This window comes from Erigeron canadensis, chromosome 3 (genome assembly GCF_010389155.1).
Source record: "Erigeron canadensis isolate Cc75 chromosome 3, C_canadensis_v1, whole genome shotgun sequence".
In the NCBI taxonomy this organism is placed as follows: domain Eukaryota; kingdom Viridiplantae; phylum Streptophyta; class Magnoliopsida; order Asterales; family Asteraceae; genus Erigeron; species Erigeron canadensis.
The window spans coordinates 29481006-29505383 of NC_057763.1; the positions used below are offsets into that span (position 1 = coordinate 29481006).

General features: G+C 35.2%; 2 long non-coding RNA genes across 2 annotated transcripts; both read left to right on the forward strand.

The window, feature by feature from the left end:
* Window positions 1–1664: 1664 nt before the first annotated feature.
* Window positions 1665–9430, forward strand: LOC122590648. Its single transcript, XR_006322571.1, has 4 exons — window positions 1665–1799; window positions 3355–3405; window positions 8281–8368; window positions 9241–9430. It is a non-coding gene; the product is annotated as an uncharacterized LOC122590648 (long non-coding RNA).
* A 255-nt stretch (window positions 9431–9685) lies between these two features.
* On the forward strand, window positions 9686–22907 carry LOC122590575. The gene is made up of 3 exons (XR_006322538.1): window positions 9686–9755; window positions 22410–22465; window positions 22871–22907. It is a non-coding gene; the product is annotated as an uncharacterized LOC122590575 (long non-coding RNA).
* Window positions 22908–24378: the final 1471 nt, after the last annotated feature.

Sequence of the window (24378 nt, forward strand, 5' to 3'; positions counted from 1 at the left end):
TATTCTCTGTTGATGCTTTGCAACTGATTGCGGGCAGAATTTGCTACATCCGTTGTAGATTTCTTGACAGGGTGGATTGTACTGCCCAAGGCGGTCAGGCAGGCCTTGTTACAATCAGTCAAATGGTGATCTTGTTGTACCAGTTTCTCTAGCTGAAAATCTATGTGAGCCTATGATAATTATGCTTTTGGTGTATCAAATGTCTTAAATTTTTTTTGACCTTACAAAAATGGAACCTCCTATATGTTTGCAGGAAAATACATTTAGCAGGAAGAAACGTTTCAGGAAGAAACGTTTCAGGAAGAAACTGAAAAAGAGAAGTAAATTAAATTTTTTAACTCTGAATAATGCTAGATCAAATATATGAAGTGACTACACATATATTATGTAATTTCAAAAGCGCGTACGGCTTGAACCAACAAAATTTGTGATATCGTGCATCATGAAATTAATAAGAATAACAGCTGATAATGTTTTTGTTGAGAAATATAATCCTATTCTCAAATAAGATTGTTGCTTATTGCATGATTAGCTTATTTCAGGTGTATAAGATGATCAAGATACAACTTAAAGGATTCTGGACTTCAAGTGTAAATTTTCTGGACTAAGAGTGCAAGTTTTTCATATAGAAGGTCTAAAGCTGTATAAGAAGAAAAGAGAAAAGTGCAGGGGTCATTTGTGACTTTCTTGAAAGTTTCCCTAGTATATATAGCTGGTTATAACCTGATTAGGGTTAAAAACTTGAAATATAATTCTGTATCGATTCTGCTTCTCTCTCTTGAGATTCATTCATTTAGATATATTCTTTAGATTTACAATCAAGATTGTAATAGAACACTCAATATTGTAGTTGAGTGAATCCATACCTGAATAGCAGTGGTGGATATTTGTTATTATTGTTTCATATAATCAATTTAGATTGATTAGATTTTTGGATTATAATTGAATTAATTGAGATTAATTCTGGATTCGAGTTTTTGTTCATGGTATTAGAGCCAGGTTGTTTAGAAGAATAATCGAATTAATTTTGTTAAATAATAAATTCTAGGGTTCTGGATCTCCGATTTAGGGTTTCACTAATATTTGAGGATTTTGCTCTTTGATCTGGTATTGTTAAACGGCTTATGATTCTTTGATCATCGTTACAATTTCTAGATCCGATTGTTTCAGAATATCCTAATTTGTTAGAATTAGGGTTTGGGTTTCTACTGTTCATCGACTAAGAGAATTGATTGAATAGTTCAGTTTCTTCTTCTTGATTTTATTATTCATCGACTAAGTGAATCGATTGAATAAATAAAGTTGTTCTTCCTTTATTTCATCCGATAGCACTGTTTGTCTTATATTCCCTTAAATAAAACAACATTGCTTTTAGAAATATTTATTGAAAATTTTTTTATACTTGTCAAGCTAACATTATTTCTCAAACTATCTTCAACATGTTATATTTTATTTTAAAAACTTCTTTTAATATTACACTTCTATATTCCAACTTTATTTTCTTATTTCATTTTCAATCCTAAACTCTTTTATTACTAAACGAACATAAATAACAGTGATATATAATTGTTTGTAAAATTCGAGTTAATCAGTTAGTTTTGGAAGGAAAAAGCAAAAGAAAAAAAGAGCTTTTCAAAATTAACATAAGCGTGTGCGATATTAAGCCAAAAACATACCCACTTCATTTTCATTTACCCGGGCCCCGCCACACACACATACACAAACACTAAAAACACACACCGTAACCACCGTCTCCGTCCGTTTTCCGGCGTATGTTTCTGATCGCTTTTATCAATCAGGTAACCCTTATTTTCGATTTTGGTACACTTTTTCTGGATTAGGATTTCAGATCTACGATTGGTTGTATATATATATATATATTGTATATAATATTGAAGAATTTATTTGGATTTGTTACTGTAAAAATCGACGGTAATTTTAGTGTTGATAATTATTAATTAATCTGAGTAAATTAGTTACGATTAACGAAATCCGAACATCTTTTTTTAAAAAAATTTCTGAGATCACGATTTTGCTTGTATTTGAATGCGTTAGGGTTTCAATTAAAATAATGTAAATTGTAGAAGTTTTATTTGTTGATAAAATACTTCAGATGTGAAAAGATGATTTATTATTATTTTTTTTTAATCATAATATTAAATTAATATAGGATACAACGATGAATGATTTTACAAGGTATATGTTTTTGGATGAATATATATGCTGTAAGCATAGGCACTATGTGCTATGGGGGGTTTAATTGGTTGATAAATAATTACTCTAATTTTTACTTGACGACAATTGGGGATGGACCATATCAACATCTATCTTTTGGGTAAACCAAATTTATATCATCTTTTGCTACATTGAAAGGGTATACAACCTCTTTAAAGGCCTTAGTATGGTATTTAACATCTAAATAAGCTTTGGTACAAGAAGTCGTCACAACATTCTTACCATCATGCATTACAATGACAATATCACCAACTAATAACGCATACTCTGGACCCTTGTTTGTCTGCAAGTTTTCAAACCCAAGTGAAACATTTAAAACCATACCTGATTTCAAGATGCTTTTATTGGACCCTGTAAGGTTTAGTCCTGATTCACATAACTCAAGACCTATTCCAGTACCTGCAGATTTTTTCAAATTTATAAACAACTCAGGAGCATATTCCTTGACAACTGTGCATGCAGAAGCATTTTGATTGATCCAAATCCACAACAAATGAAAGCGTATCAGGTTCTGCTCAAAGCCCATAAACATGCCATTAGTGCAGTAAAGCCTGGCAACAAGGCCAGTGATGTTTACAATGCTGCATGCACAGTTGTCAAGGAATATGCTCCTGAGTTTATAAATTTGAAAAAATCTGCAGGTACTGGAATAGGTCTTGAGTTATGTGAATCAGGACTAAACCTTACAGGGTCCAATAAAAGCATCTTGAAATCGGGTATGGTTTTAAATGTTTCACTTGGGTTTGAAAACTTGCAGACAAACAAGGGTCCAGAGTATGCGTTATTAGTTGGTGATATTGTTATTGTAACGCATGATGGTAAGGATGTTGTGACGACTTCTTGTACCAAAGCTTATTTAGATGTTAAATACCATACTAAGGCCTTTAAAGAGGTTGTATACCCTTTCAATGTAGCAAAAGATGATATAAATTTGGTTTACCCAAAAGATAGATGTTGATATGGTCCATCCCCACCTCGTCAACAAGCAGAAGAACCCGGGTAAGAAATATTAACATATCCAAAACAATTTTCTTTTTGTATTGTATGATTGAATAGAATGCCATAAGCTTACATGATGTTTGTTTTCTTTTTACTTGACGACAATTGGGGATGGACCAGAATGCAATTCCAACTTAAATCTTTCTGAGGAAGTCTTGTGCTACCAGTGAAGTACTTATTTATCACGTTTTTTTTTTTTTTTTTTTTTTGTAAATGGCATAACACACCATGCATGTTCTCTACAAACATCGTAAAATTGAATTATATCAGAAAATGAGAAAAAATGACGTGCCTGGGCAATCTTGACTATGGAAATACAATCGATCACCTTCGGTGACACAGAACAAAACAACTACGGGTAAAAACCAAATTATAATAAATGCTGATATATCAACATGTTTGTTAGATTTATCCACGTCTTTTAATCCTTCATCAATCGTCGAACATAGTTCTTTAAGTGATGTGAAAACTGAAACTTTAACTGTTTGACAACAAATTTAAGTATGACATCAAAGAGATAACAAAGTAAAAGTGGATTATATAAGAAAAATTAGTGCATACCATGGCTAAGAAATTAACTTGCAAAAAAATCTAAAGTATGTCTAGTTCTGTGAGTAACAAAAGTCTGAATCTGATCAGTTTGGGTTCAAATTCAAAACTACATAAATATTTGAATACAAGCCAAAAAGCGATGATATAACTATAACTATAAATTTATAATGATCTAAGCAAAAGAAATTCATTCAGAAATTAAAAATATATATTACCACAAATGCAAAACCTAATTCGGTTTTGATGTATTTGATAGTTCCACGACCGATTCCAGAATAATTTGGAGAAGCTGGATTACAGATTTTAGACAGAGAGAGAAAAAGAGAGGGAGGGAGAGAACACGGTTTACAAATAGTAATAATGTGAATAACCGTTCTGAATCAAACATCTTTGTAACAGCCATGTGCAAAAGTTTTTGAGGATGCCACATCAGATTTCATAGTGTTTTTTGCATCCTTAAACACTTCAGCATCGCCATTTTGTGAACCCTTGAATCACTAGCAGGGCTGTTTTTTGCACTAACTTCCAATTGGCTTACATAACCATGCACAACATGAGATACATCCTTTATTTTTGTTTGCGTAGTTCCATTTCTTTCTCTTGCCTCGGAGTCTCAGACAACTCATTTTCAAGCTCCATATCAGCAAACTGGCATAATCAATGTCACGTAGTCACGGTTGTTGGGCTAGTCAGTTGTTTACGGTTCACTGGTTAGAGGGTCAACAACTTGGTGGCTAACAGGTAGGGAAAATGGGTAATAAAAACCCAGTCTTTATCTCAGTTTGACACAATATTACATGAATGAGTTTTATGTGAAAGTTACAAACCCAGATTCTTACCAAGTCACCACTACTACTACTCTTTAGATGGAAGCTTATAATAACCAAACTACCATGAACCACTATAATGAGCTACAATAGTCTCGATCCCCTAAAACTCTTTTTCCAATTATACCTTTCGAGTAATCTCCTCGCAAAAAATTCCTTTGAAGAGGTGCTGATGGTGATAACGTTATGTACTGGGTTGGTGTGAAGGTAGTTGCAATGATTTTTCTTTCAACTTTAAATGAACTAATGATCTTAGGGGTCAAAAAATCAAGAACTGCAACAATAATATCATAGAAAATATAGTCTATTTTACATTTCTTTTGACCTACTCCAATTAGAATATTTTGTGTTACATTTCCTTTGTCCACGTGAAAGTGTGAAACATTTTCATTGACAAACTCATCAATGCCAACTTTCAAGTGTCAACTTAACAGATTCAAACTGAAGCTTATTTAGAAAGAAAAAAAATCTTAGACCATAAAGAAAAAGGCACAGAAAGAGAAGGATGCATGGGAAAAGCAGACCTTGGGATTCTCGAACTCAATTATGGATTCGATACACCTTTAATTATTCCACAAACATGACAAAAATAGCCAATATCGTGTCTCAAGATAAAAGTATGATCAAATTCCTCTACGTCTTTGATCACATTTTCATTAGATGATGGTCGATCCATATCCTGCAAAGAAACAGAACACCAGTTCATCAGTTTACTACTCTCATGTTAATGAATTATTTCCAATAGAAGATTGATTTAGATTGATAACCCATTCCACAGACCATTGTAACTACTTTTCTTTGGTGGTGAGCATGCCTGCCGGTAAGATATATATAAGACATTATTTATACTCTTGACAACTCTAATCCAGCGGTCATTTCATTCCATATGTTAGATAGACCATGGAAGTCGACATCAGCTGGTAGATTACTTTCCTCCGTGACATTAGATTCTGCATCGCTTTCCACCATGCCGACATTGTTGTTGCCTTCAACACCAATATCATTATCATTTTCACCCTCCACATCATCAATTTCTATAATGTTGTCATATCACCTTTCACGTAACCATCTCCTATGATCTGGTGCCAATAGGTGGTATTTACATATAAGTGAAAAAAGAGTGTTCATGATGACCAACTAATATAGTAGTGTTAAATGCATAAATTGCTTATAAGAAAAATGATGCCCTCTACCTGAAGAGCTTCCATACCCGCAGCAGCATCTATAGTCCTTGTAGCAAGATAAACACAAGAAAGTTGTAAAAAACCTGATATATTCCTTTTAATCTCATAATACAAACCAAGTCTATATACATTTGCAAAACGCAATAAAATATCATAAAACAAATTTAAATGACTATAGGAGTCAAACAACCGACGACTGAAAAAATGATTTATAAAACTGGTAACTGTCTATGTAGTAGTTCTTAAACCAAATCTCTATAAATATATTAAAGTAAGTTAATTTCTAAACTAATACTGACATTCTTCACGCAATGTATCTTCTTTTCTTCTATTCCTTGTATTGTAATTCTAGCATCTTGCTAGCTTTTCAATATATCAAATGTTCAAAAAATAAAAAATAAAAAATACTGACATAACTAACTAATACATTTGACAGCTTCACCAATTCATACACTAAATCAGTAAATTTACTGTCATCTACGTACACATTTACATCCAAACATGAATTTAGCATCTAAGAATCAAAAGGATCCAATGTTCATCCTGAAAAAAAACCCTTCTCAGTATTAAAAAGTGGTACCAATTTTTTTTTTCCCCGATTCCTCTAATTCTGCCATTTTTTTGATTTAAATATTTTCTAACACCATGCTACCACATCCTACCCCCCTGAATGTTGCAGCATGTATGTTAACGGGCTTTCCTGCAACATGCTGCACTTAACTTGCGATATTCTATCTTGACAACATTTTTTTTGTTGGCTTTGAAATTGAGTCTTTGTGCATAGGCTTAGAGAGTTGACGATTTTTAACAGAAGCCATCTCTACAAACTCATACGATTCTCTTTAAACCGAATTTATACTACAGATATCTTGATTTTAAACGGCTCAAAAGTGTCCTTGCAACTCATATGTCATTCAAACGTCTGACTTATTGTAAGGGAATACAAACCATAGAAATTAAGGGGGGGAAATGATCAGGTAAAACAACAATAATCAAGCAACACACATACAAAGTAATAACTTAATTCACTTGCTAACTACAAAAGAGCATACCAAACAACAATGAGAGTATGAGCATCCAATCATTGTAGCTGCTTGTAAATAAAAAAGCATTCCACATTATAATTAAGGTCCACTCCAAGAAAACCAACTTTATCAGAATCTGTAAAGAAAACTATGTCCGACAAATCAGGATAAATAGAAAAGGATTTGTACATTGAATTCGATGATATAGAATGTGGTGCTACATATATTCTGCTTTTGTTGTTGATCCTCCCAAAAAAAAGAGCCCCATTATATGATATTAATTCAAAATAATAGAATTGAGAGCTGTAACATTCGTGACTTTTGACCTTAATTGACTTGTAACTAAACGTAATTAAGTGAGGACGATTTCATGAATGTATATGATTTATTGAACGTTTTGACATGTTTTAACATAACGTTTAACTTAAATGTGTTTACGGTTTCGTTTTGGCGTTTAAATGATTAACGAATAGCTATTGGTCGGAATTAGCGGAGCGAGAACCCCCACTTGGGAACCCTAGGCCAGTCCAACCCCATCCCACACCCACACCACTCACTTATTTCCATACATCTCTCTTTTTTCCTCTCATTCACTTCTCCATCTCTTCTTCATCTTCTAGCACCTTAAATTCATCTATTCAAAACACAAAATCTTGTGTTCTTAACATTCAATTGTCACTAATTAATAACCCTAATAATAATGTCATCAAAATCCAAGAATTTCAAGTATTCAAAGTGTTCATCCTCCTCCTAGCTCCAAATTCGGATTTTATACTTGTAGGACGAATTGGTAAGTGATTTCACTCTTAAAATGTTTAATTTACGTTGTTAAAGGTAACCCATAGCTAGATCTTGTTGATTAATGGCTAAATCTTTGAGTTTTGTTAATAACTAGTTAACTTAGGGTTTCAAAAGAGGGTTTTTGATTTAGGGAGTGGGTTTTGGTTTTGAGTCGTTATTTATGCTTGTAATAAGTTGTGCTAAAAGATTGAGCTTTGATTTCACTTCTAAATGAGCAAATTTTGTGTCAAAAATCCGTTCAGGTCGAGCACGGCCGCTCAGAAAGTCGCTCCTGCTTGTGGTCGTGCTATTATTAAGAACATGCCCAGTTATCCTAAACTGCAGACGCTCACACGGCCGACCGTGCGAGCGGCCACACTTTTTCTGTCATTTCCTCAAGTTTTTTGTTCGGTTATCGTTCAACTTTCAATGATCCAAAACTTGTTTATTAGTCTTATATCATCATTTTAAGGTCAACAAAATTGATTAAACACATTCATAAACACTTTGATTTTTATGTCTAATTTTGGTACTAATTAAGTCATTAGATCGTATTTAACTAAAACTCTTCAATATGGTTTAAGCATTCTTGGATCACCCTTGGAAATTGTGGCGTAGTTTAACTACTTAGACCTTACCGTTGGGATGCCTTTGTGATATTTTGATATTGTAAAGTAGGTTGTGATCGTTGTTGAAGTTTGGTTGTGGACCCTTGATGACCGTTGGACATTCTTAGCGTGATGTTAACTTGTTGTAGCCGCTCAAGGTGAGTTTCGTAACCCCCTACTCAATTGAGATTCGGGCTGAAAAGTGTACAAACTTGTTTGATCGTTGACTGACTGATTGATTGATTGTTCTATGGACGTATTGACTTATCACTTGGTAGATTTTGCTTTTGTTATGAATACATGTTGTGGTCGTTAACTAGATACATTATGATATGATTCGAGACATTATGTTGTGGTGCTTGTTAATGGACGTTATATGTGGTGTAGGACGTTATGTTGTGATACGTGTTAATGGACGCTATATGTGATGTAGGATGATACTTTGTGATACGTGTTAATGGATGTGTATATGTGATGAAAGTCGTTATTGCATACTATTGGACGTTATATTATATACATTGATATATATATATACATATATATATCCATATATATATATGGACGTGGACGTGAACGGTGGATTGACGAATCCACACCCGGTATGATCATTACCACATTATAACAATATTTTGTTAAGAAGTTTATTCTATATATATATGGACGTGGACGTGGACGTGAACGGTGGATTGACGAATCCACACCCGACATGATCATAACCGTGGATTCGGGTTGTATAACCTGCATATGGATAATTATTGGACGATATTATATATGTGGACGATTATTGGTCGATATTATATGTATGGACGATTATTAGACGATAATATATATGTATGGACGATTATTGAACGTTAACGTTGACTTGTATTGATTTGTGATAACGTGAAACCTTTTAGGGTTCCATGGACGTGATTAGGTGTCCTAATCCTCATATATCGTTAACGGTTGTTATCCTGACATACTTGTTTCCTATTACTTGCCCCTACAAACTCACAAACTTTATGTTGACGCATGTTAGTACACTTTTCAGGTGAACAGGTTAGCTCATAGACGTATTGGATGGTTGATTGTTTGATCATGCTAAACTTGGACTTGGACTTCTTGGATCCGTGATTCATTTCCCGAATTAGGGGTTATGCTTATGTGTGATCCGGATACTTGCATTATTGAATGGTTTGTATGGATTACTTGATCCTTTTTATGCATTTAGACTTACTCTACATAATTTCCATGTCGTGCTGTGCTTTTCTTGTGATACCCCATGATTCCGCCTTGGTGGGGTGTTACAAATTCACTTCCTAGTCAGAACCAAACAACTAAGTCAGTTAATCTCAGGCAGTTAATAACAGTTGATTCAACTGCATATCCATCAATTTAGCCGATACATATTTACAGAATGCCATCTTTTTCTATATCCATATTACCAAACACCATCTTTTCCGTTCTCTTACTTCACCTCCACCACCACCACCATCACAAAGACAAAAATGCCGGAAAAACTCCACAAACCGCCACACACCGGAAACAAAGCTAGTTTCTCAAAAGGTAAGTGTTTGAAACTGTTATCAACTTTAATCCAACTTACAAATACATTTTTTCATATACTTTTGATGCCGTGTGACACATATGACACATCAATAAATATATACATACAATACAATAGAAACATAAAGCTAAATACATTTTTTTACAACAATTTTAGGACTGAGGGAGTACTAAATTATAGAAATGGATTGAATCTAAGCTAAGGCAAATAAGTCAACTATCATACCAACAAAACGTCATTATTTACTAAAAAATGTATCAATTCACATGAAATCATAATCCCCAATAAAAGTTTATAAATGGATTGAATTTTAAACCTAAGAAAAGGACTAAAAAGGACAAATATAAAAAGTATAGTTCCTTTCTCTTTCTTTTTTTCTTCTAAATGAAACCCTACAACTCTTTTTTTATTTCAGCCGCCACCACCGTTCCATTTATTAATTAAGTTTTCTTTTTCCTGTCTTCTTTGATTTTGTTTCTTCAAAGCCGTCGTTGTTTTCTTGTTTCTGTTTTCATTCTATATATAACTCTAGGGTCCTAATAGACTTTTTTATAAAAAAAAAAAACTTTGTAAGTATATTCTGGACTAATAATGGTTTAATTACACCTTACTTTATACTTAGTCAATGCAATTGGCTTAAGGATTCATGAAACTATGTATCAACTTTTGCTGCTTTTTTCTTCTTAATTATGATTGAACACACATTAGTCTGGACTCTGGAAAGATGATAATTTCTGTAATCATTATTTGTCTATAATCATTATTATTGTGGGTTTCTGGATTCATTATTGATGAGGACCAGTTTTACATGTTCGAGTCACGAGAAAAGAATTTCACAAATAAAATCTTTTCAGTAAACCATTTGAATTTGAGGGCAGAATTTCCTTAATTAAATATAGTGCGTTCAGACGTTTTATTTAAGATGCGAACAAATGATTCATGTCTTTAATTGATGAGGATGATTTCAGAAATTTAAAAAATGAAATGGAAAGATCATTAAAATGGAAGTAATAATTGTATATAATAACTCTAATAATAAGTAATGATAAAAGATTAGTCATGGATAAAATGAAACTACTGAAGAATTGAAGATAGATTATTCATAAAGTGAAACTAATTGCTGGCACTTAATTTGGTCGACACGTACGTATATTGCACAGCCATAACTCATAATTATAATATTAAACTTGTATGGGTTATTTTCTTATTAAAAAAAAAAACTACATGTCTTTTAAGGAAATTTATTTATTTTAGAACATGGTAACCGGGTAATGTGGCGGTAGTGATGGGAAGGCGGTCTACTGGTGTCGGTGATAGTACTATTAGTGGTGGTGACGATGTCAAGTGGTGTAGGTTGATGTAATTGTGATAAATTTTTAAAAGATTAGAACTTAAAGTGTTAATTATTAAAATAAAGATTTAGAGTGTAAATTATAATTCATTAGGGGCAAAACATAAAAAGTCAAGGGTAATTCTGGTAATTCAAATATAGAATTACCTAAAATAATAAGGGGTTGTTTTTTTGATGAGAGAGTAAAAATAATGATAAAAATAAATATTATATGTTATAGGGATATTTATACCTTCTTGTAAAGAGAATAACATTAAGACATTATGTATATTTTGTTTCCCCATGTTGTCCATTTTTGACAACCACTCATCTATAAACAGAAAAAAAGTTTCGAACCTACACATAATTAATTGTAATCTTCCCAGATTAGATGCGCCTTCATGCTAGTTGAATTAGGATGATGTTAAATGTGCCAGCCAATAATGTTAAGTCAACACATTGTTTGTGGGAAGATCATCGAATATAGATAAATCTTGAATATTATGCTTGATAAATCTTCAACCATACTGAATTCCGGTTACTGTATATTAATTCCTATATGGCAAAGCTGTTGATTCAAGTAGACAAAGCTGTTGATTGTGGAGTTGGCGATTCTCAACTAGGTGTTCAACGTGCTTCCATCTTACGTAATATTCACAGGTTGGAGAAGAAGAAAAAAGAGGATTTAATGCAAAAATCTCGTATAAAGTGGTGTGTGGAATCTGATGAAAATTCCAAAAAATTTCATGGCATCAATAAAAAACGCAAACAAAAATCGGTTCGGGGAATTAAAGACAATGGGCAATGGGTTGATAATCCATACGATGTCAAGAATGTTTTTTATAGACATTTTTCACAAAAGTTTGAAAAAGTAGATACTATTTCATACCAATCTAGAAGTAATCGGTTCAAGTCCTTGTCTCAAGCCCAGTTGGAAATGATTGAATGTGAGGTCTCCATACAAGAAATAAAGGACACCGTCTGGTCCGGGGCCAGATGGGTTCACTTTTGGCTTCTTAAAGAGGTTCTGGTCTACTCTACAGGATGATTTTGTTGCTGCTATTACTGAGTTTTTTGACAAAGGAGTCTTCCCCGTTGGCTGCAATTCTTCTTTCATCACGGTTATTCCAAAGGTTAATTCTCCTTTGGTGGTCAGTGACTTTCGACCCATTAGCCTCATTGTCGTTATATATAAGATTATTGCTAAAATCTTGGCTTCAAGAATTGCTATGGTGATCGATGAGTTGGTTGATTCGGTTCAATCAGCTTTCATTAAAGATCGGCAGATCCTTGACGGCCCCATGATTTTGAATGAAGTGATTAATTCCTTTAAATCTAAAAAGAAAAAAGCTATGTTCTTCAAAGTGGATATTGCAAAGGCCTATGATTCTTTGAGTTGGGAGTATCTTTTCTCAGTCCTCAAGTTTATGGGATTTGGTAATAAAAGCATGGGTTGGATTGCTACATGCCTCAATTCTGCTCGGTCGTCTGTTCTTGTTAATGGTAGCCCGACTATGGAATTTCCTCTGGGTCGTGGTTTACGTCAAGGTGACCCCCTTGCTCCATTCTTGTTTATTATTGCAATGGAAGGTTTCCATGTAGCTATGGAAGATGCAAAAGCAGCTGGCAAATTCAAAGCAGTTTCGATTGGAGACACAGGTTTTATCCCACTTGATATATGCAGTGTTGGAACCACGTTAGTGTGACCGTCACTGATCATGTATCATTCCTGATATAATAATTGATGATAATGAAATCCCTATGTCTAGGTAAATATATGATGAGCGTATTTACTCTTAGAGACGTAGAATAGGGTTTCCCATTAGGTGATTGTAAATAAGAGGACTAATGGTATACATATTAAACACCACAGGGGTTCAATGTGTAATCACTAAAGGGTGGTAAGTGTAATTACTCTCATTATAAATAGAGGGTAATTAACCCTAAGTTAAGGTTAATCACACACACATAATCCCACACAAATTCGTGTGTTTACTCCTCTCAAATTCGTGCATAACATCACAGCCGAATTACCCATCTCATCCTAACTCAATCACCTTGTTTTGGGAACCCGAAATCAATGGAAAACATGTTTAATGCCTTTAAAGGTTCCACAGGATCATCTGGTGAGTATTTTCCCTTGAATCAAACCATGTTTATTCCAACATGTGGTATCAGAGATGTGTTACGAAGTCCTGTTATGTTTTTGGTTCGTTTCGAGGGTTTTACGCGAACCTTAGAAGCTGCAGAATGAAGAAACTCGTGCTGAAGTCATCACGAATTCGTGCTGACCTCATCACGAACTCAAAACTACTTCGTGCTAACGTCATCACAGTTTCTGCACCACCTTCGCGCTCATGTCTTCGCACGAAGTCAGCTATCTTCGCACGAACTCAATTATCTTCACACGAACTCATTACTACTTCGTGCTGACGTCATTACACGAACCAGATTGTCTTCACGCTGACGTCATCACGAACTTCGTGTAGACTTATGAGTTCTTTGTGCTGAAGTCATCACACGAACATCGTGTTGACTTATGTTACCTTCGTGCTTACATCATCACGAACTTATGGTCTACTTCGTGCTTACTTTATCACAAGTTATAACTTAAGTTCGTATTAAACTAAAGATGATTTTTTAGCTGATGAATGAACTCGTGCTTACTAATTTTACCTTATAATTTTGTGGCTAAATTTGTCTCTTATTTTTCGAAAATTATTTTTTCTGAGACATTTTTACCATAGCACTTTAAGGGTAAAAATTTTTGGTCGGCCAGGGGCTCTGCCCCTTGGACCCCGCTCCCAGGGGCGCTGCCCCCGGACCCCCGTAATGTGTGGGAGCTTCGCACTAATGTACATGGTTTCATCATTTGTGCCCAAAGGTCAAATATGATTCTCATGGTGCGTTCTTTTCCTTTTGGATAATGAACACTAAGTATATTGATTCTGCCCAAAGGTGATTTAATACACTTTGTGTGCTAAAAGGAATATTTTTCATGCATAAGATACACGATTCTTAATTTTGTGCCAAAAGGTCAAAAGATAAGTGTTGTGCCGCATGACCCTAATGCTCATGTGTACTTAGATATTAGTTACTTCTGCCCAAAGGTGATGTAAATCTAAGTAGAGCCTTATGTCAACTTATTGTTTTGGTGTTTACAATAGGTTACCTATCACTGGCTTCATTAGTATAATGGTCTTAGTCTCATTACTTTTAGGAACATTACTTTAGCCTCTTGCGTATTTAGGCATTACGTTAGTTCCATTACTTTTAGAGACATTACTTAATAAGCCTTGGATATCTAATTATGTTATTATAAGGAACATTGTTATTAGCCCTTAGTTAAGTTTAGGCATTACTTTAGTTCCATTAGTTTTATAGATATTGCTTAGTCTGCCTTAGATAGCTAATTGTGTCACTATAATCTTATTGCCCTTAGTTTTAGGCATTACTTTATTAATCTTCTATTACTTGTATCTTAAATCTATATCCTCCTTATTTCCACTGTAGCACCTACTCTTGGCATTCAGCCACTTACCGGTGCAAACTACACTGCTTGGAAAGATCAATTAGATCTTACTCTGGGGTACCTTGACCTTCACTATGCCATTCGTAATGATGAACCCGCTGCTATTACTGCGAACTCTACTGCAGAACAGAAAGTAGCATTTGAGAAGTGGGACAAGGCGAATCAGTTATCACTTATGACGGTCAAGAGCTCTATTCCCCTTGGTCTTCGAGGAGCTATCCCTGAGTCTGACAAAGTCAAAGATTACCTCAAATCTGTTGAGGATTACTTCAAGGGATCGTCTAAAGCGCATGCAAGCAGCTTAATGCTAAAGATGCTTATTCTGAAATATGATGGAAGTAGCGGTGTCCGTGAACACATAATGAAAATGAGTGACATGGCGAACAAGCTTAAGACTCTCGAAATGGAAGTCTCTGATAATTTTCTTGTGCATTTCATAATGACATCATTGCCTGCTCAATTTGATGCCTTCAAAATTAACTATAATGCTTAGAAAGATAAATGAAAGATGAGTGAACTGATTGCAATGTGTCAACAAGAAGAGGATCGCCTTAAGCTCGAGAAACCTGAAGCTGTTCACCTTACTACCCCTGCTAATTCTAAGAAGAGGAAGGGTAACAACAGTAACAAGACTGGAAAGAAAGCTTCAAAGATCAGTCCTGGTGCAGTTGCCTCTAGCTCTAATGTCTTGAACATCAAATGTAATTTCTGTCGTACTCAAGGGCATGTTCAGAAAGATTGCCCTAAGTTCAAGGATTGGCTAGCTAAGAAAGGTAACGTACTTTATGTAATATTTGATTCTTTTACTACTGATGTTCCTGTTAATACATGGTGGGGTGACTCTGGTTCTATGATTCATGTGACTAACTCAATGCTGGGATTCCATACAATCCAGAAGCTACCAAAGGGCCAAAGAAAACTTAGAGTTAGAAGTGGTGATCTTTTAGATGTCGAAGCCATGGGAACTTATATTTTACATATGAGCACTGGAAAATGTATTAGACTAGTAGATACCTTATATGTACCGAAAATTACTCGGAACCTCGTATCTATTTCTAGACTAGACATTGAAGGTTTTGTAATAATTCATGGTTTCGGCAAGATTACTATTACTCTTAATAATGAATTGCTTGGTCGTGGTTTCTTGGATGGATTGTTGTATAAATTAGAACTAGATCATAATTTCTCACAATCTTTGTTATCTTTTAATGTTGATGAAATAACTAAAACAAGGACAAAATCACTTAAGCAACAAGAGAATTCCTCCATGTTGTGGCATAAACGTCTTGGTCACATCTCACGAGATCGCATGACACGACTCGTAAAGGATGGAATCTTACCATCTCTTGACTTCAGTGATTTTGAAACATGTATTCAATGCCTCAAAGGCAAAATGGCTAAAGGGAATAAGAAAGGAGCCACCAGAAGTTCAACTTGTTGGAAATAATTCATACTGATATAAGTGGCCCCTATCCCGCTTCCATTACAGGACATACTTCATTTATTACATTTATTGATGATTATTCACGTTATATGCACCTTTATTTGATTAAGGAAAAGTCTGAACCCTTGCAAACTTTTATTGATTTTAAAACTTTGGTTGAAAACCAACTTGAACGTAAAATAAAAGTTGTAAGATCAGATAGAGGAAGTGAGTATTATGGTAGACATACTGACGTTGGTCAAGCCGCTGGTCCTATCCATGACTTTTGTAAGGATCATGGCATAATTAACCAATACACCATGCCTGGTTCTCCTCAACAAAATGGTGTTGCTGAAAGAAGAAATAGAACCCTAATGGACATGGTGAGAAGTATGCTTGCTAACACTAACTTACCTACTTTCCTTTGGACTGAGGCCTTAAAAACAACCGTTCATATACTCAATAGAGTTCCTTCTAAATCTGTCCCTAAAACTCCTCATGAGATTTGGACAGGGAAGAAACCGAGTCTTAGATATATGAAAGTATGGGGTTGTCCTGTCGAAGCTAAATTCTATAACCCTAACTTAAAGAAACTTGATCCTAAGACTGTTACATGTTTCTTTGTTGGTTATCCGGATAACTCAAAAGGTTATCGGTTTTACTGTCCATCTCACACTACTCGCATTAGTGATACACAGCATGCCACGTTCCTAGAGAACTCAGAGATCAGTGGGAGCACGACAAATCATAACTTCGATTTGTAAGAAGTACAAGAAGCGGGGGGAAATGATTCGTCGGTTATTATTACTCCTCCGATAACTCCTCTTGTACAGAACGTTGCTCCGAATGTCACTGATCCAACTTCGAATGTCACTGATCCAACTCCTCCTAATGTTAATCATGAGACCACTAATGCTGAAGAATCTTCCGAAAATCCCGAAAACCAACTCAGGAGATCATCAAGGTCACGTAGGGCCACTAATTTTGATGACTTCGTTACTTATCTCACTGAAGTTGAGGATGTTGGAAAGCTTATTGATCCCACCTCCTATAAAGAAGCCATTAATGACAATCAGGCCACTCAGTGGAATGAAGCCATGATTGAAGAGCTTAATTCCATGCAGCATAATGACGTTTGGGAATTGGTTGAACTTCCTGAAGGATCCAAAACTGTTGGTTGCAAATGGATCTTCAAAACCAAATTAGACCCAAAGGAAACGTCGAACGCTATAAGGCCAGATTGGTTGCAAAAGGCTATACTCAGAAGGCTGGAGTCGATTATCAAGAGACCTTTTCTCCCGTGTCTCGTAAAGACTCTTTAAGGATCGTTATGGCACTAGTAGCTCACTTTGATCTTGAGTTACATCAGATGGATGTCAAAACAACTTTCTTAAATGGAGACTTAGAAGAAGACGTATACATGTGGCAACCTGAAGGATTCATTCCAAAAGGTAAAGAGCACATGGTCTGCAAGTTAAAGAAATCCATATATGGGTTGAAGCAAGCATCGAGACAGTGGTACCTTAAGTTTGATGAAGTTATTAAAGAACAAGACTTCATAAAGAATCAAGTGGATCAATGCACCTATCTCAAGATCAGTGGGAGTAACTTTATAATCCTTGTTTTGTATGTAGACGATATTCTACTAGCAAGTAATAACTTGGATATGTTGCATGAGTCGAAGCGGATGCTTTCGCAGAAATTCGACATGAAAGATCTCGGTGATGCCTCTTATGTTATAGGTATCGAAATACATCAGGATAGGCATAATGGTATTTTAGGTCTTTCTCAAAGGGCCTATATTGAGTGGATTTTAGAACGCTATAACATGCAACATTGCGCACCCACTGTAGCTCCAGTAGTTAAAGGAGATGTATTCGGTACTTTCCAAAGTCCGAGCACTGAGATTGAAAAGGAGCAAATGAGGATGATACCTTACTCATCAGTAGTTGGGAGCATTATGTATGCTCAGGTCTGTACTCGTCCAGATATCGCTTATATTGCCGGTATGCTAGGGCGTTACTTATCTAATCCTGGATTAGCACACTGGAAAGCGGCTAAGAAAGTTCTACGATATCTGCAAGGGACCAAAGACTACAAACTAACGTATAAAAGAAGTGACAATCTAGAAGTAGTAGGCTATTCCGATTCCGACTTCGCCAAAAGCAAGGAAGATAAGAAATCTACTTCTGGGTATATTTTCATGTTAGCTGGTGGACCTATCTCTTGGCGGAGTCATAAGCAGAAACTGACTGCAACGTCTACCATGATGGCTGAATACATTGCCGTTTATAATGCTACTTGCCATGGGATGTTAATTAGGAATCTGGTCAGTGGACTCAAAGTCGTCAACTCTATTTCTAGACCATTGAAGCTACACTGTGATAACTCAGCTGCCGTAACTTTCTCGAACAGTAACAGTTCAACTGGCGTTGGGCTGTATCTCGATACAAAGTATCTGTTTGTACGCGAACGGGTCGAGGAAAATGTTCTTTGTATTGAGTACATAAGTACAAATGACATGCTAGCGGATCCGATGACCAAAGGTCTTCCTCCTAATATCTTCGTAGGACACATGTTGAAGATGGGGCTTACTAAAGACTTAGTTTAATTTAATAGCATATTGTACTTATTTGGTCATTAGTATTATTGTTTAAAAATTTTCCTCCTTATTCAGATTTTGTTTGTCTATTAATTACACTTTGAGTACTCATATTGGTGTATTGACATAATTGTGACAAAATTTGTCTTAGTCAATTGATCATTGCTTATTAGTTTTAAATTTGAGTCATAGTTTGACTAATGGGGGTCCTGAGTTGATGTTCTTCTCTACGACTGTACTTATTGGCTATGATTTAAGTTTAAAACAAAATGAGTATTATTCCGGAACTTATTTAAATACTCGTAGATAAATGATCGCTCGGTCAAGTGGGAGAATGTTGGAACCACGTTAGTGTGACCGTCACTGATCATGTATCATTCTTGATATGATAATTGACGATAATGAAATCCCTATGTCTAGGTAAATATATGAGGAGCGTATTTACTCTTAGAGACGTAGAATAGGGTTTCCCATTAGGTGATTGTAAATAAGAGGACTAATGGTATACATATTAAACACCACAGGGGTTCAATGTGTAATTACTAAAGGGTGGTAAGTGTAATTACTCTCATCATAAATAGAGGGTAATTAACCCTAAGTTAAGGTTAATCACACACACATAATCCCACACAAATTCGTGTGTTTACTCCTCTCAAATTCGTGCATAACATCACAGCCGAATTACCCATCTCATCCTAACTCAATCACCTTGTTTTGGGAACCCGAAATCAATGGCAAACATGTTTAATGCCTTTACAGGTTCCACAGGATCATCTGGTGAGTATTTTCCCTTGAATCAAACCATGTTTATTTGAACATGCAGATGATGTGATGGTTATTGGTGAATGGTCTCAAGCAAACTTTATTAATATCATCGATATTTTTAATTGTTTTTATCTAGCTTCAGGCCTTCAGATGAACGTGGTGAAATCAAAGCTTTATGGTACTGGTGTCTCAGATAATGAAATCTCCAGAATTGCTAGCTTGGCGGGTTGTAAAGGGGAGAAAATTCCATTCTTATACCTTGGTACTCCTATTGGCGCTAACATGAACCGGTATGTGTCTTGGCAACCTGTGGTCGACAAGTTTAATAAAAGAATGTCTAAATGGAGAGCTAAACTGTTGTCGGTAGGAGGTAGATCGACTCTTATTTCTGCTGTTCTAAATTCTCTCCCCACTTATTATTTGTCTATGTTTCGTATGCCTAACAATGTGTGTAATAAACTTGAAACCATGCGTGCTAAATTCTTTTAGGGGGATGATGAGGCTGCCAAAAACATTCATTGGATTAAGTGGGAGTTGGTGATTGCTAGCAAAGAAAAAGGTGGCCTTGGATTTAGCAGTCTTCGATCCTTTAATCAGGCGTTGCTTTATAAATGGATATGGAGATTTCATAATCATCCTAACATGCTATGGGCCAAGATCATAAAAAACTTATATCCCCATGATAGTTGTGATCGAGCCATGATGAGCTTGAAAAAGAGACCTGGTACCTGGTCAAAAATTGTTGAGTTGGCACGTGAACTCAATGATGGTGGTTATGTGCCATTTTCTGCGATTAAAAAGAAAATTGATAACGGGATGTCTACAAAATTTTGGAGTGACATCTGGATTAATGAAAGCACACTTGCACAACAGTTTCCAAGGTTATATGCTCTTGAAATTGATAAAAATGTTTTGGTTGGAGAAAGATGGAATGGCGCTTCTTTTAGTTGGAATTGGCGAAGGTTAATACGTGATGGTCAGGAGGTTGATCAACTTCGAAGACTTTGTGACCACATCATGCCGATCACTATTTTTAACACCCCCGATAAATGGGAATGGAACTGTGGTGCTGTAGATTATTTTTCGGTCAATGGGTTGCGTAAACACCTGGATCATCAGACTCTCCATAGCCATTTTGTTTCAACTAGATGGAACAAGACTGCCCCCCGAAAGGTCAACATCCATGTGTGGAGATTGCTCAAAGATAGGTTACCTACTCGCTTTAACTAGTGGTTTCGTGGTATTAACCATATATCTATCGTTTGTCCTCTTTGCTTCGTAGGGGTTGAGAACATACATCACACTTTTACTACGTGTATTATTGCTAAAGTAACTTGGACCGCAATATCAAAATGGCTTGACATTATTCTGCCATTCCACCTTCCTCCTCTTGAGCTTTTGGAAGCAATTGATCAGCTCCACCTAAATTCTTCTAAAAGGGCTGTCATTGAAACTGTTGTTTTTGCTATCTGGTGGCAGTTTTGGAAGTTTATAAATGAGATTGTATTTCAATCTTATAAAAAGAGGGCGAACCCACTAAAGGATTTGATCATCAGTACATCTTATCATTGGTACAGACACAGACAGAAGAAGAAAATCCTATCCTGGGACGAGTGGATCAAAAATCCATTATTGGTGGTCTAATGAGTTTTTGTTATTTCGATTGTTGATCTTTAGATTGTTTGTGTAATTGTACTTTCGGGCAGCTAGTACCTTGCTAAGTTGTCCTTATATTTATATTAGTATATATTTTTTTGCCGTTCAAAAAAACAAATTTCCTATATGGCTATATCTTAATAGTAGTTTTGATGCATTCATCATTACGAGTATATTAGAGTAAATTATCATTCCTTCTTCTTTATATTTTTTCTCATTCTTTAAAAATCCTAAATCTTTATATATGCCGTGATTATATTTTATATCAATAAAACTCAGAGTCAGTAAATTGGGTTATGTTTATTCTTTCATTATTTAACCAATATGTTTTTAAATTAACAAACCCTGCATCGCACGGGTGCTACTAGTTTAAGATATAAAAGTTGGTAGTTAAAAAAAAAAAAAGAACATCTAACATCATTGCTGGAACGAATAATTAACATCTAAAACACTTGGCGTTTAAAAAGAAAAAGAAAAAAAAATAAGAAAAGAAACATGGCCTTGGGTAACGCCCCAATGTTTTAAGGTAAAAGAAATTAACCCCTTTTCATAGTTTTGACATTAAATTAATTTCCTAGCATTTTATTTTTAGTTAAGGGGTTAATTTAGTTGGAACTTTAGCGGATAGCGGGTAAAATACCCACAAATTTGAGAGATGGGGCGTGGCATCTCCAAAGAGTGTCAGCCCTCTATTTTGGCTTATGACTCACTTTCCATTACTTCTTCTTCACACTCCTTTCATGCATTTCATCTCATTCTTTCAAAATCAAAGATAAATACTCTCAAGTTCAAGGAAGAATTTATAGTAATAATCATCACCATCATATAATCTTCATTCAAGAATTCAGAAATTGGGGTTTGTGGGTTTTGGTGGTGGTGGCCGAAAATTGAGAGAAAATGGGGAAGGAATTGTGAATTGAAAACCTTAATTTATTGTCTTCCATTGTTGAGGTATTGATTTCCCCTAATTTAGTTTTTATCTTTCTTTTAAAATTAGGGTTCTTGGAGTGAGCCAATTTGGGGGTTTTGCTAGAATTTTAAAATTATGGTTAATTTTCCCCAATTCCTTAGATAACCTAGTTTGTCATTGAGTTATGTGTTAGGTTGATTATGAAATTGATAACCTCTTGTGATAATTTTAATTTATGAGAAAGTTGAGTTCTTACTAGTTTTTGAATAATGATGATGGTAGATTGAGCTACCTAGTATTATTGTTGAAAGTAAAAGAGACTCAATGACAAATGGGTTGGGTTTGGGTTTAGAAAAGGCTAGTAATTAAGTATGACTAGGTTGAGCAAGTCAAGTTGTGAATGTAAGCTTATGCACTTTTATGACATGATCATAGGTTGAAGCTTGTTTGTGCTTTATCGTTTTAGCGTTATTGTCCAAGTTGCGGAGGAGGTGAGTATTCTTGCATACCTTTATGTATACGTTGGGTTAATTGACCACATTATGTTGAAGTTTGTTTATCCATATGTGGTAATTGATTTGGCGCAGGCCCATTTTGGGGCATAGTTGTTATGAGGCCTAAGAACCTCCGACGCCTAAGAATCCCGATAGTTGATTTAGTGAGGCCTAAGAACCTTCGGGACCTAAGAATCCCGATAGATGATATTGATTATGTTGTTTAGCTTATATGGATCCATGTATAGCGTTTAGTGTGCAAGGTGAGCATGTAAATGTGGCATTACGGTGTCATAGGTTACATGTAATAGTCCTTGCACTTTGCCCTCCTTCGTGTTCATAAATATATGCAAGTATATTCACTAAGCCTTTGCTTATATTTTAGTTGTTTATCTTTTATAGGTAGTTCCGGAAGAAGAAACTAGTTGTTGAATTAAAGCTTGAAATGTTAGAAGTAAAGATTTTTGCAAGACTTGGAGGTATTTAGGTCATTCATGGATAAATGACAATCTTTTGGTTAGAGGCTTAGAAATCTCTCCCCTCATGGCTTTTGGTACATTTAGTTTTGAAGGTCATACTTTCGTTAAATTTCTGTAATTGATCAAGTGCAAAGCTTTTGGGAAGTTTGTGTAGTTGCATTTTGGATGAAAATGGGTAAATGACCTATTGTTGGTGTTCATGAGATTTTAAACAAGTTGATGTTGTAATTATGTTTAAAATGTGTCGATATAGTTGTTGGTAAGTTTTAAGAAATTCGTTTTGAAATTTGAAGGTTGTAAGTTTGATCAAGTGTCGAAATGAGTAGGGTTGCTGATTTGGTGCCCACTACGGCGCAGTGGAATCGCTCGGCTCGGAAATGCCTTTTCTCCCACTACGGCGCACTGGGAGTGTGTCCAAACCTACTGCGGCGCAGTGGGGTTTTTCTCGCGTAGGTCCGAGACTTTCCACTGTAGCGCAGTGAGGAGTGCTCAACTCCACTGCGGCGCAGTGGGGGTATAAAATTTTTTTTGTGACACTTCGGTATCTCAAAAGGTTAACTACTATTTTTAATCTAAGATATATTGGGTTAGAATTTCAAAGGTATCTTTCGATCCAAATAATATTATAATATCCGTGGATGAATATTGAATATGAAATGGACATGAATGATTAATGGGATAGATATAGATGAGGAATTTTCATCGATGTTCACCAATTAATTGAAATTTACTATATTGATTTTTTATTTTGTTTTATTAGTTACATCTAAGGTCGCGTTTGGTTCACAGAATCTGATGGAATTGGAATTGAATTGCATTTCTTAGTGTGTTTGGTTGGTTAAAAATGGAGGAATCACATTCCGTTGGAATGTTAACATTCCCTCATTTGATAAAATCTCCATTCCTTGGGAATGGAGGAAGGAATCTCATTCCGTCCCTCACTTGAATCTTCAAAAAATCAAAAACATTCAGTCAAATTCCATTCCTTCAGATTCCAATTCCTTTGAAAGATTTCATTCCTTCCAAAAACATTCCGCGAACTAAACGTGCCCTAAGTGTTTGTGTATGTGTATGGGTTTTACATCTCTTAATTTGTGGGTAGATATAATTTTTAAAAATAAATTTTAAGTCTAATAGATAGAAGATCATGGGGTTAATGAATAGGTTTTTGATACATAACGAAAATATGATATTATAAAAAAATTTAACAAGTTATAAAAAAATTTTGTTTAAATAGGCCAGAGTTACAGTAAAAAATAGGAGCTGAGGCCTGCCATCAACTCACCTGGCCCAACTAATCAACTAAAATAAATAAATAAACTTCCATAGTTCCATCAATCATCTTAAGCCCAACCTAAAGCTTTTGGCCCAAGTCAACTCTTGGTCCCAGTCCCACCATATCTAGATTAGAGAATATGTAGGAGATGCTAC